A 13588-nucleotide genomic window follows, 5' to 3' on the forward strand; every position below is an offset into this window, starting at 1 on the left:
AGAAGGAGTAGTAGAGAGATAGTTGCGTTGCTAGCTAATATTGTGTAAAAGCATGAATTGTTAGGAACCTTTTGAAAAATGAAATGCATCCACGTCAACTTCAGGAGCCCAGAAAAAGAAAAAATATTTTGTACTCGAACTTGAGGAGCTGAGTAATGGAAGAAGTACAGCATACGTGAATTTCAAGGAACACAATTTGATAATGGGGATGAAAGTTTAGTTAGACACACAAATGAAGGTCACGGAGGACAGTCGATTCTTGAGTCACCGATTTTCAAACTTTGAATGCGAGTCTTGCCACCATACTGTAAATCAGCACCAAGAAGTGTTCATAGAGCATAAATAACAAAATAGGAGGAGAAGAGCCCAAAATAGAATTGAATCTTCCTTATAGATTAGACTAGCTGCTTCATACATTTGGCAGTGTAGTGTAGGAGGAGCTGTTTACCGAAGAGAGAGAGAGCTTCGTAGAGGCAAATAATTACCCAAGCCATCTATATATTTCTAACAGAAACGTTCATGAAAGATGTCAGGGTCTAAAAAGCTCAGATTCTCATGCATTGATTGAAATATGAAGGATATGTGTGCACATGGAATAATAGATTTATTTAATCAATACGTGTGGGTGTGTAGATTTAACCAGTTCATTTGGAAACAGATTTATTGAATCAGTGCTAGGTTTTTCTCTCTCTCTCTAATGAAAATATTATGAGTAACTTTGCATTAATATTTTCTATTCTGCATAAAAATTAGATGGTGATAACGGGTCGGAATATCAGTGAAAAGAAGAGAATTTTTATTGGAAGGAAACTGCTAATTGAAGGATGAAATGTCGTTGTGTGACCAAATACGAGTAATAACATTTATATTGGCCAACTATTCACAAGCATGTAAAATTATTGCACATTGAGTTATACAAACAAAAGACAGTGTTAAACTGTCAGAGGTTGTACAAAAAAGTGTTAAAATGTCAGAGTTATACAAATAAAGATAGTGTTAGACTGTCAGAGTTATACAAATAAACAAAAGGTAGTAGTGTTAGACTGTCAGAAGCCTTGAGTATCCCAAAAGCAGTGAAATATCCTTGTTGAAGCGTGCGCTTTTATAGCCTACATACATATCCAGTCATCATCGGACTCTCTCTCTCTCTCTCTCTCTCTCTCGTTCGTGGTAGGTGTAGGACCAGCTGACAGCGAGGAACAAGGGCGACTTCTCTAAAATCCATTATGCCTGGGTGCTGGTCGGCCCTTCTCGGTAAGAATGAAAGGAACAAGCGTCAGTATTCATTGTTCCATAAAAAATGTTTACCTCGACGAGGTAATTCTCAGCCCTACAACACACACACCAATCAAGGAAGTAATTGGCTAAAAGGAATACAAAGTAGAGAACTGGGCAAAAATCGTGGGAATACGGGAACACAGAATGAATGGAATTTGGACCATATGACCCGTCTTTGGGGTCGGGGAGGCCGAAGGTGGTAGGGGAGGCCATCCGCACTGCCTTGCTGGGTTCCTGTGGGGAGGAGGTGCGTGTTACAGAAGGCTGTGATGCACGACGGAGCTTGCGGGAAAAACAAGGCCGGAAAAATAGGAATAGGAGAATACTTAACATACTATGAATTGGTATGGTATATTTTGAAATGTGTCGTTCACTTTAAATGTGTCATTCACTTTTTGAATAATGGATCGGGAGAGATATTCAACTGCTAATAGCAATGCGTGGCGTCATGAGAACATTAGCTTTTATCTTGGGTTTCGGTCCGTTTCATTCGTTCTGTGAAAGTCAAGTGAGTCATTTTCCTGTTACTTTTAAAGTTTATTTCTTTATTTATTTAATACCAGAAGCTTGGGTAATGTTAGTGTTAGAGCTCGTTGTCCATATAGTTATCATTTCCAGTTTTATGATGCGATATCGTGCGTCGTAAACTACAATAAATTTCGAGTGAATTATTATTATTATTATTATTATTATTATTATTATTATTATTATTATTATTATTATTATTATGGATATGAACTTTATGCCAGTGTCCAAAGCATCATTTATTCAAGTAGCTTTCGTCTCTCGCGATAGTTCTGATCTAACTGTAAAAAGTACATGTTGAAATATACAGAAATTAATAGGTATTTGCAGTAAGTGAAAATAGACACTGTGCGGGAGAAACCTCAAAAACAGTTAGAATACAAACGACCAGCAAGAAAATAATTCAACATCAAACAAAATTTGAATAAATGAACTAAAAGATAATCTTAAAATGTATTCAGTGGAGATAATGCACTCGTTTTATTCAAGGCGGTTTTTTTATGATAAAAATAGACGACGACATCCTTAGTTCCTCTGCAGTCTGTGCTTTGGTGGGACCTGTGAAAGATAAACCAGAGTTTTACATTTTAAAGCGATCATGCTAGTTGTTGCCGAGTCCTTGGAACGTGAGATTTTCTTCAATGCATCATCCCTCGTATTTCAAATTACAACTGGAATGTATTTTGAAAAGAGCAATAGAAAAATAGCAAAAAATCTTAGTTGTCGAGAAACAAAACTTAAGTTTACAATGGGAAAAGGAACAGAGAAGACAGTGCCCTTTCCAGACGACGTTTTAGAACGAAATACCATCAACATTTCCATTAACCGAAAACCTGCACGTGCAGGTCTAGAAACCCTTTCTAAGTGCATGCCGTGTAAAATAGAACACTAACACGATTCTTTTATTCTTGCAAAGATCCTCTTATTTTCCCCAAAGTCTCCGCTAATTGATAAAGAAACAGGTTTTTAGATCTACTTTCTTGAATATGGTTTTCATGAAAACACATTTTCGTTTGGAAATTACTCGTTAACAGATATATACCAACTGAAACTCATGGGCCAGCTAAACGGGAATCTTATACAAAAATTCTAGTTTTCAAAATTATGTAGTGAATTTTTAGAGAAGAAAATGACAGATTTGTTCCAACAGCACCTAACCAAAATAAACACGAAGTTGGTATATTGCTGTTGAAACAAATCTGTCATTTTCTTCTCTAAAAATTCACTACATAATTTTGAAAACTAGAATTTTTGTATAAGATTCCCGTTTAGCTGGCCCATGAGTTTCATTTGGTATATATCTGTTAACGAGTAATTTCCAAACGAAAATGTGTTTTCATGAAAACCATATTCAAGAAAGTAGATCTAAAAAACTCAGTTTTTTTATCAATTAGCGGAGACTTAGAGGAAAATAAGAGGATCTTTGCAAGAATAAAAGAATCGTGTTAGTTTTCTATTTTACACGGCATGCACTTAGAAAGGGTTTCTAGACCTTCACGTGCAGGTTTTCGGTTAATGGAAATGTTGATGGTATTTCGTTCTAAAACGTCGTCTGGAAAAGGCATTGTCTTCTCTGTTCCTTTTCCCATTGTGAACTTAATTTTTGTTTCCCGTCAATGAAGATTTTTTTGTTATTTTTCTGTTGCTCTTTTCCAAATACGTATTGCAAAAGTCGTCCACATACCGTCTTTACATCAGTACTTCAAATTCACCCGGACAAAATTAATATCTAACTATTCCGAGTTATTGTGAAACAGATATATCTTCACATGTAGCCGAGACGGGGTTACCCATTGCTGGTCCATATATTTGTTTTCATGGCATATTATCGAACAGAGATGATTATCTTGTACTAGAAGTTGAATCAAATTTCGGAAATTCTCCATTTTGAAACCACAGTAACTTTGTTGTTAAAATATTTTCTGCAATGATGCCTACTGGTTCTTGTATAAGGAAACACTATATGGAAAGCTCACCATCACTGAAGTATGAGGTAATTTCATATCTTTTTATTATATCAGACAAGTCTATTTTGTTTTGTTTTAATTATATTAGTAATTGATTTGTATATAATTATTGTTCTTTTGAAGGTTGTGTTGCACTTTAGTCTGTCTTCATTTATTCTCTATTCCTATACTTTTCAGCTTGTACTGAAAATTTACAATTGAAAATGACTTGCGGGAGAGGCGGAACCTACTTCAATAAAGGGTGGTGTGGTCATTATACGTTCAAGTTCATCTCTTACTGAGATTCCCTCAAAGCACCTTTATTTCTACCGTTATTATCATTATTATTATTATTATTATTATTATTATTATTATTATTATTAGTACTAACTACTGTAAAGAGGCTTCTGAATCAAAACATTTCTAGGACCACATAGGGATTTCCCTAATGATTCTTCTTCAGTGAGTGTTGAAAATGGAACAAGGTCATTTTCAAGAAGTTTTGACATCAAAGCGCGAAGAGACGAACAGAAACGGATGAAAAGTAACAAGTCAGAAATCTATGCAGCTGGGGCCTAAGAACGGATGTTTTAAACAGCACTCCACCACTCAAAGAGACCCCCGACATAGCAAATGGGAATTGGGACGCAGGTACCTGCATTTTGCTCATGGTGAGAGAGACTAGCCCTGGGCTGGTCGACGGCAAGTCAAAATGTAGTTTTCATTACCCGTAGAGTGTCGCTGTTACAGAATACACATTGCGTGTTATTGAATAGGGATTATTATTATTATTATTATTATTATTATTATTATTATTATTATTATTATTATTATTATTATTATTATTTAAAAGGTGCAGGCACTGATATATAAACAAGCCTAAGAGGCCATTAACTTTCAGGGCCAGCTGCCACCGAATACATAGCTCATTGGCTTGCTCACTTGTGAAAACAGTGAATAGAATAACGTAAATAGTACATGAGTTGGTAGTCGGTTGTTTAGATTTAGCCGGTTAATGCCAACTGGCCCCTTGCCATAGGTGTGGTAAGATGGGAAAAAGAGTAGGAAGCCTGTTGTGGACCTTCATGCTCTGCGCAACCAACTGAGACCAGTACATTGGTCTCAGGCTACATTGGTAGTCTGCAAGAAAGCAAGTCAAACGACGGTGAAATCTTAATGACAGTCTTCTAAAGCCAAACTACCAGTATCATCGGTAAGAGCAAGTTATAATGAGGAAACCTTTCTGTGACCGATAATGAACTTCATTAGTATCATCTCAAATTCCACACTACCAGTGGAATACCTTCGCTGTCACGCTTCAATACAGCGCTGCATGGCAATTTGCTTTAGTTTCAGGCTTCCACTTCTCAATATCACACATCCTTACAAGAGAGAAATATGTAGTGGATAAGAATAAAGAGATGATTAAAGATAAAATCATACCGAAGAAAATGCTTTCTAGTTTTCTGAGGAAGCAGTTCTCATGTATTAGATCCTTTTGTTCTTCCTCGGTTTACTTTGTGGCAGTTATTAGTTCAGGTGGTCGTCTTCCGTAGGTGACACGGCCTTTCACTTAATGTTGACATCGAGCGTTAAAATCATCCCCAGGGTTTTGACTGAGGTTCGATGGTCGTCGAAGATGTCTGTTATGGAGAGTACCATAAGTTACTGCCGAAGTTTTTGCTGTTTAAGAACAAGAATAAATTTCTCACTCTTTATATTACAATGTAATTTGCTTACAAATGTAATATTACTTCCTTAGTGAAGTTATGTACGAAGAGAAAGTTGCCACTGTTTGCTTACCAAGGGTAGAAGATAAATCCGGTTATGCATTCCAGAAGAAAAGTTATTCAAGATTTGAAAAGTTACCATAAATGAAACGAGTATTTTATCTCTAATTATATCTAAAGAATTTGTGTTCTCAGATCATTTTCAGTTTATCCACTAAGTAGGTTAAAGTAATATGAACTATTGTGTCACTGATTATTGTCCTTCTTTTCCTCCTCTTTTGAAGGTAACGTTATATAGCTAGTTGGATGGCCACGTTGGCTCTTAGACGCTAAAAACTGTATTCGTTAGTTTAGTCTTCAAGTGGGTTTTCTTATTTTAGCTCTCGAGTAGTTGACCATACTTAGGACAGTAATCTGCAGATATTATAAACAAAATAAATTTAATCACATCACAGGGCGGATATTTCCTTTTATTTGTACTTCTTTGGTAATGTGTATAACCTTGTAAATGATAGTGAAGTAGAATACCGTGAGGGGGGGGAAAGTAAAATGTTTATGTCATGATGTTTTATAATTCCACCAAGGTTTCAGTTTGTTCTGAGTTTTGCGTTCAACGATAGTGATTTTAGTTTTCTGTAAAAGAAAACTATTGTACCGGCTTTGTCTGTCCGTCCGCACTTTACTCTGTCCGCACTTTTTCTGTCAGTCTTCAGATCTTAAAAACTACAGAGGCTAGAGGGCAGTAAGTTCGTATGTTGATCATCCACCCTCCAGTCATCAAACATACCAAATTGCAGCCCTCTAGCCTCAGTAGTTTTTACTTTATATAAGGTTAAATTTAGCCATAATCATGCATCTGGCAGCGATATAGGACATGCTACCCGGGGCCGTGGTTAAAGATTCATGGGCCGCGGCTCATACAGCATTATACCGAGACCACCGAAAGATAGATCGATTTTCGGTGGCCTTGATTATACGCTGCACAGAAAACTCATTTGCGCTGAAGAAACTTCGGCGCAGTTTTTACTTTATTTACCGCTTTATCGAAGCCAGTCATGGATGATAAAAAAAAAAACGAAAGACAAGGAAAAGACTGAAAACGCGATTTTTTTCTAGAAACTAAGCATAATATTGTGGACATTTACCATTGTGTAATAAATATCTCTCGCGGCTGAGATGTTTCCCTGCGTTTTTATTTTGCCTCTCAAAATGCTTTCTAGCAAAGCATCGTAATCTCATAAAATTTACATCATGCCGTTTCAAAGACTATTATGAGAGTTCTAATCTTTTCTTTTTTAATCTGACCCTTCCTTTTGCCTGTAAAAATGTTTATATTCATTTTATGATCCGTTCCCTCCCCGTTTTCATTTCTTCGTCTGGTGCTTACAGAGGCAATAAAGGTTTTTGTTCACGTGGTTATTAGTTCTCTGTGTTTAACTGCAAAGTGTGTTCAGTGCTTTGAAATGGCAGTACGCTCATATTGGATCTAAATATCACTGATTGGAATGTGGTATTATAAAGGTAAAGACGTTCGAAAACATTTTCTAGTAAATGAGTGATTGGGAAGCTATTGTCCTACACTGAACCAAGTTACACCCGCTCTTCTGATATGACGTTGGATACTGTTGGTATTCTCCGTGTTTATCCAGACTTTCATACATTCGTTGCGAGTGGCTGGTCGCCACGTCATCGTTACCCACAGATGCATCGGTTGTGAGCCTTCATATCATACAAAGCAGGCATGTACTGCTTCGCTTCAGTTGTTCCAAGTGGGCTCTGAGTTCATTTTTTTCATGTCTTTAAATGTTTTATAAGGAAATTTCAGATTTTAGTAGCATGCTTCTGTGCGGTAATCTTCATCTTTTACCCTTCAAAAACCGTGAGATTTTGACGTACTAGATACCTATTAAGGCGCAAGTTTTTAGCTTCGTTTTAAACTTGACTTCATTCAAAACATGTTTCATTGGTTAAGCTTGTAGGTTTCAGGAGTTTAAGGAAATGAGAGTTCTTTATATACCCCTTTTTTGTCAGAGAACCACTGCGAGACACCTACTCAGTGTGGCGTCCAGCTGTGCACTACGTGTATAAGTCCGAACTCCGAAGTCGCTGCTTAGTCGCATTGCAGCTTGCAAGTTGAGAGTCCGGTCTAACTAGTCAGGGATGGCTCTGCTCGCCAAGCACAATCATAATAAGTGGGCAATGACCAGCGTCGGGTGGTTTGATGTTTACACTTACTAGTGACCTCTGCTTTGTTTTCGTTTCTTATTTTCTATATATTTTAAATTATGTTAAAATATATTAAAATGGAGAAAAGTATTTGTTGAGGTGCAAAAGCTTATTATATTGAATTCATCCTTATAACGAGTTTTACATTTTACAACACACACCTATGTACTATATATATATATATATATATATATATATATATATATATATATATATATATATATATATATATATATATATATATATATATAATGTATATGATGTGTGTAAGAAGGGTGGGGAGAGGTGGACAACTACTCTTGAGTTTTTCAAGGTCAGTAGTGATCTCGGCCTAGTAGGCAAGGCTTAGTGGGAGTACAGTGGTCTCACGTTCATAAAGTCCGTAATTTTGATGCCCTTCGCCACCAGTCGACCCAGATGTGAGTGAGTACCAGCATCAGTTTAAGGTCAAGCAAAGGGCATGGGGTTGCAACCTCATCTCCAAAGGCTTCTTATCAAAAAGGTAAAAGGGCATATTTTGAAAGTATGTATGTGCGAATCACGCACACATTGCTGTGACTGGATGTGATTTACTTACCGTGACTGTGTTAACCATGTTAAACATCATTTTTTTTTTTTTTTTTTGTCCTTATGCATTGTCGGAGATGCTTCTGAAATTCAAACATGTGCTCAACAAGCTTTATAGTGATTCTAGTAATTGTTCAATATCACTCACAGGGGTAGCTTCATAGAATGAAAATAATTGTAATGCAATGTTAGAATGACTTTGTATTTGTATAATGCTCTTGCCAAGGTCTTAGTGTGATGGATTTTACTTTGGAAGAGGAACAATAACAGCCATTCGGTCCTGCCATGACAACCAAATTGCCAGCACTTTTTGAGTAGCATTGGAGCCCTTCTCTGCTAGTATGTTTGAAGCTATACAAGTTTACATAATGCTCATCGAAATTAAAATACTTTATCTTGTCACTGGTTTGTGAGTGCATCATTCGACACACATTGTAATTCCTCTGAATTTTTTTTTGTCGGAAGGCTGGATCATCGTTTCACAGATTTCGTTCTGTGAAGTGCCTTCCTTCACTTCATTGTTTATTTTAGATATTTATTTTTGCTCGTTCTTGTTCGATGTCATTGACCTTAATTTTGGGAACGGTAGTACAACGGCTTGAGGTTCATTCAGGAGTCCTCATTCTCTTTCTCATAATTTTTCTTAGAAATTATATTACTTTTTAAAAATCAGGTGGCGATTAATTAAGAACACTCAGATGAAGGTTTTCTTTTTTTGTAACTTTGTAGGGTGTTAAGTAGTAGGTGATAGACAATTCCTTTTTTTCAAGTTTCAGTTAGATTCTGAATAGTTTTGTGACACAAAGAATGTTCCATTTCTAAGGATTTATTTCTGCATTAGAATCGGCTGTTTGATAGTAACAGGAAAATGTTGTTAGTTTAGGTCGGGGGTTGTTGGCAGGGTTCCAAGCTGGTAACGTGAGTGGATATTGTCGTCGTTTATTAAGAATAACTGTGCTTTTGTTTTTATGTGTGTTTGTGTGTCGGGGGGGGGGGGTTACTGGAGGATTTTTTTATTTTGGAAGATGTTGCATCATGTTCAGATAGACTCTGTGGTTATTGCTATTAAATTTTTACCTCTTCCCATAAACAGTGATTAACATTCTTTAGAGATGACGGTAAGAGTCTGCTTCTAATCAGATTAGTGACAGTTCGTGCCTCGTACCTGCACACACACTGAGGTTATCAGTCAAATACAACCGCCAACGGAAGTAAGATAGAATCTACAGTGATATCGGCTGAGGATGTTCACCTTCACAGACTACAAGTGAACTTGTTAGAATTGAAGAGAATTGTGCCTTGAGAGAGGCTAGTTTATTTACTGGACACTCCATCTCATCCTGTGAGAGGCTTAGCGCCAGTAAAAGAAACATACAAAGCGCCCAGACGGGGTTGAAGAATCCGTGCATTAGCGTGTTATGTAACTCGTACACATGCTTAATGCGATGTGAAAATAAAAAACGCAAATTATCACAATGCTTTGAATGTATTTCTATTAGTGTTTACCGAATACTATGAGATGAAGGGGTAATTATAGATAAAGATTCGACTCTATGTGTGATGACTGAATATCGGAAAAAGAAGAAAAGACTGCCAGCGCTTTCGTGCAGTCGTTATTCAAGAACGATGAGCAGGGTTTTTTCATCTATTAGGGCTCTCCAGGGCAACGACCCCGATTTTCTGGAAGTGGAGCTTGAGAAGATTCGAGAAATCAGCACAATTTTAAAACATCCATCTCATCGTTGGTATTGAGCCTTAAAACAAAGAGCGCATTGTATGAACGCCAAATTATTTTTAGATGATAATTCTCGTTGTACCTCACTAGTCAGCTTGCATCCTTGCTTGGACTATTGTAAATGTTCGGTATCATTTTCGTCCTTAGAAATAATAAATTTTTCAAAAAAGGTATTTCAAGAAATGCTCCTGAACGTGTGCGAGGATGCAATTATGATATTTCGTTTTGAGCAATGTAATAGAAAATGTCAGACAGAATGGAAAGGAATTATCATCATGAATAAAATAATTTAGATATAACTTATAACAGGTTTATGTTTGAAAGTTTGTACATATGAATAATTCCTAGATGGAATCGATTAAACAGTCGTTAAGAAAAACATAAATTGTAACCACTTGCTGAATTGTATCATAATGGAATCATTTTGAAGAAGAGGAAAATAATGATCACCAGTCCAGGCTTACACAAATTTGACGAACATTTTTGTAAACAAGATTAATTAGTTTGGTAGTTTCCCTTTTACAAACTGTGGTCATGACATGAAGTTGCAGACTGGCTTCCCATGAAGAGGTGAAGTTAATGTGGAAATATAAATAGATGAAATTAAATTTGGCTCGGTTTAGCACAACTTAAGAAAAGATCTGTGTTACATGGTGTGACAGGTTGAGATGAACGACGTAATGATCATAATAAAAAAGCAGCAGAATAAGTATTTGAAAAAATGTGCTTTAATAATCACGTCCTGATGAAAGTTGATCTTGGGGGCACAGAAAGCGAGGTAATCCAAATGTAAAAATCTAAGGCACCCACATCTTCGAGAAGTAAACAAAGAAGTCCGCATTAACAAAAGACAAGAAAAGAAACCAAGGGCACAGAAAGGAAATGCATGTTCAGAGGAATAGGGAGTAAATCCTTACATACAAAGCGAAGAAATCCGGAAGCAAGTGACTAATAAAAAAAAAATCCGACTTAGAAACAGGAAGCGAAAACCACAGCAACAAAAAAGCAGAGAGAAAAAAATGTCTACTTCACGAGTACGTATTCTAAAAGAGCTTTCGCTCCTCTGATGTTAGAAAGCATCAACTTTAAGATCTTATCTGGTACACAAAATTTTCGTTGAAGCTGGCTGAATGGCTTTCAAAGAAAGGTGAAAGAAATTCAGTCTGACTGAGTTATTCAGTTGCTCCCAGATAATCGAAGGACCCCGCTCAAGTGATTGATGTGACCTTTAGCCGAAATGAATTGTTGAATGCTCTTTTAGAGGTGATCCAAAAGTTTTTCCTTGATCAGATTTTTCAGAGTAGGGACTAGTGGCTGAGCATTTTACTTGGGAAAAATTGAATGATCTTGGAGCACTGTTAGTTGCAAGGTATTCAAGACTAAATATACTTGTGCTTATAGCAATATCTGATGATGGAAACGAAATTGTTCCTTAGAAATGCGCTTATAGTAATATCTGATGATGGAAACGAAATTGTTCCTTAGAAATGTTATATTTTCGTAAATATTAAAGGAAAACATCTCAACTTTTCCGCTTGTAGACCAAACGAAAATTAGATTCGAATCTTGACTTCCATCGTCATTGCAGTGACAAAACTGCAATGAAAATGATAGCCATTCGGTGTTTACTGTTGTTTTGTTTACGGCAAAATTTTTCAAGGCCATTTATGAAGTGAAAAGGCACTTAATAATGAAAGGTTTTGTCCCGATGGGCGACCAAAGCTTGAGGATGTTTTGCCGACATCCAAACACTTCTATCAGCCATTGGATTTAGAGATCCATCGCCTGTGCGACTTGTCTGCAAATTCTGAGAAAGTAAACAGACCTCACTCTTGGGAGGTCGGCCTTGTCTTTGGTGTGAAGGTGAACACGGACGAATTATTTGTTCGTTTTAATGGGGGAGGGGGAGGGCGGTAAATCAAATGTAATTTTGTTTTGGATAATGTCATAGTCTCCTCGCGAGTCTGTCGTGTGAGAACGCAAGCAAACTTACTTTTCTCTTCATATACTTTGTTTTCAAGTTTTTTTTTTTTTTCAAGAATTTAGGCTAGTGTTTGTTAGGGGCACCGAACGCACCAGATTTATGATAATTAATGCGAAAACTATTGGTTAAGATATTTGATTCAACTTGATATCTTTGTTATAGATATTTGATTTCTGTGTACAGTTAATTGTTATCACACTTCGATGTTGTATGTTTTTATAACAACGGCCACTGTCTCGGTTCCCATTCCGGATAAGTAATGAGTGATTTTTCCTTGGCCGTGTCTTTGCCACTAGATCTCTGCTAGTGTTTTTCGGAAAAAGAATTTTAATTAACATTACTAGCAAAATCGATATTGTATGAGGCTAAGAACTACTGTAAATACTTGTGTATTAAAACTAAAATTTATCAGTTTCGTATATAATGCTGCAGGCATGAGGTCAACGTTAAATGACGACAATCAGGTACTAGATTCTGCTGGTAAACTTACTTTCCACGAAATCTGTTTGTCCAGTAAGCGGATATATACAGTGGGCTTGAGCCATTTGCGTTTTTTTCGCCTGTGTCCCAAATGAAGAAAAGAATAAACGAAACAAATTCTTTAGCCCGGAAGGAAGGGAGGGAGTCGAGTACAGTCGAAGAGCGAATCGAAATTGTTGCGTCATTCACAAAAATCATCACACACAGGAAGGATTTCCAAGAATGGAAACAAATTCTTCCCTCGGTTGTTGTGCCAAGTATGACATGTTCATTTTATTTTGTAAAGGCCGATTGTTCTTGGATCCATTTCAATTGGATTTCAGTAGTCAATTCGGGGACCTTAGCCTTCCCTCAGAATTGTGAACTCTTCTTCCCCACGACCTTCTCGTTCGCAGATTATAATTTATTCCATGATTTTTTTTTTTTGTTGTTTTTCTTACTGTACTTAAAAAAGGGGGTCTGTCGCTTCCTCCGCGTTTAGATTCGGTTCTTTATCTCCAGCGTCTTCTCACGAGATTATTTATTATTGCCTCCCAATATATATTTTTTAAAAGGCTATTTCAACTATCATTTAAAAAACTCAATTCGAATTACTTTCTTCGGGTAGCCTCCGATACAAGTTTCAAACTTGCCTGATCCTCTTGCTGAATCGTTTTTATTGAGCCATGTATGTGGTATCCTAACCAGAAAGAGCAAGGGCCGAAGTGTCACGTTCTTACCGCTCTGCAGATTGATTGTGAAGGCTCATTTCGATATGCAGTCTGCTGCGTCAGAGCTGAATGGATAGGGATTGCCCGTAACGATGCACCAGCTCAAGTTGAGTTGATTATATTTTATGGTGATAGTATCAGGAAAATGCTAAGGGTCTTGTTCAAGATGAAAAAATATCTTATAAGGTAACGGACGGATGACCATCAAATTAAATAAAGGAAGTTTAAAAAAACTGGGGATTTGGGAGGGCTTACGAATTGCAGATAATGTTTGTTAGTAAATACTACTGGACATAATAAGTATCTAGAAAATGCACTTGGCAAATAAAGGAGTTAGACCACTGCTCCCCCTAGTCGTTCTGTTTCCTGTCGTGTTGGGAAGGTCATGTCTTGAACACGTATCAAAT

General features: G+C 36.8%; 1 long non-coding RNA gene across 1 annotated transcript in view; it reads left to right on the plus strand.

The window, feature by feature from the left end:
* The window catches only part of LOC136848461 (uncharacterized), a 72308-nt gene that overhangs the window by 41851 nt on the left and 16869 nt on the right, over window positions 1–13588 (plus strand). The window lies entirely within an intron of this gene.

Source organism: Macrobrachium rosenbergii, chromosome 2 (genome assembly GCF_040412425.1).
Source record: "Macrobrachium rosenbergii isolate ZJJX-2024 chromosome 2, ASM4041242v1, whole genome shotgun sequence".
NCBI lineage: Eukaryota > Metazoa > Arthropoda > Malacostraca > Decapoda > Palaemonidae > Macrobrachium > Macrobrachium rosenbergii.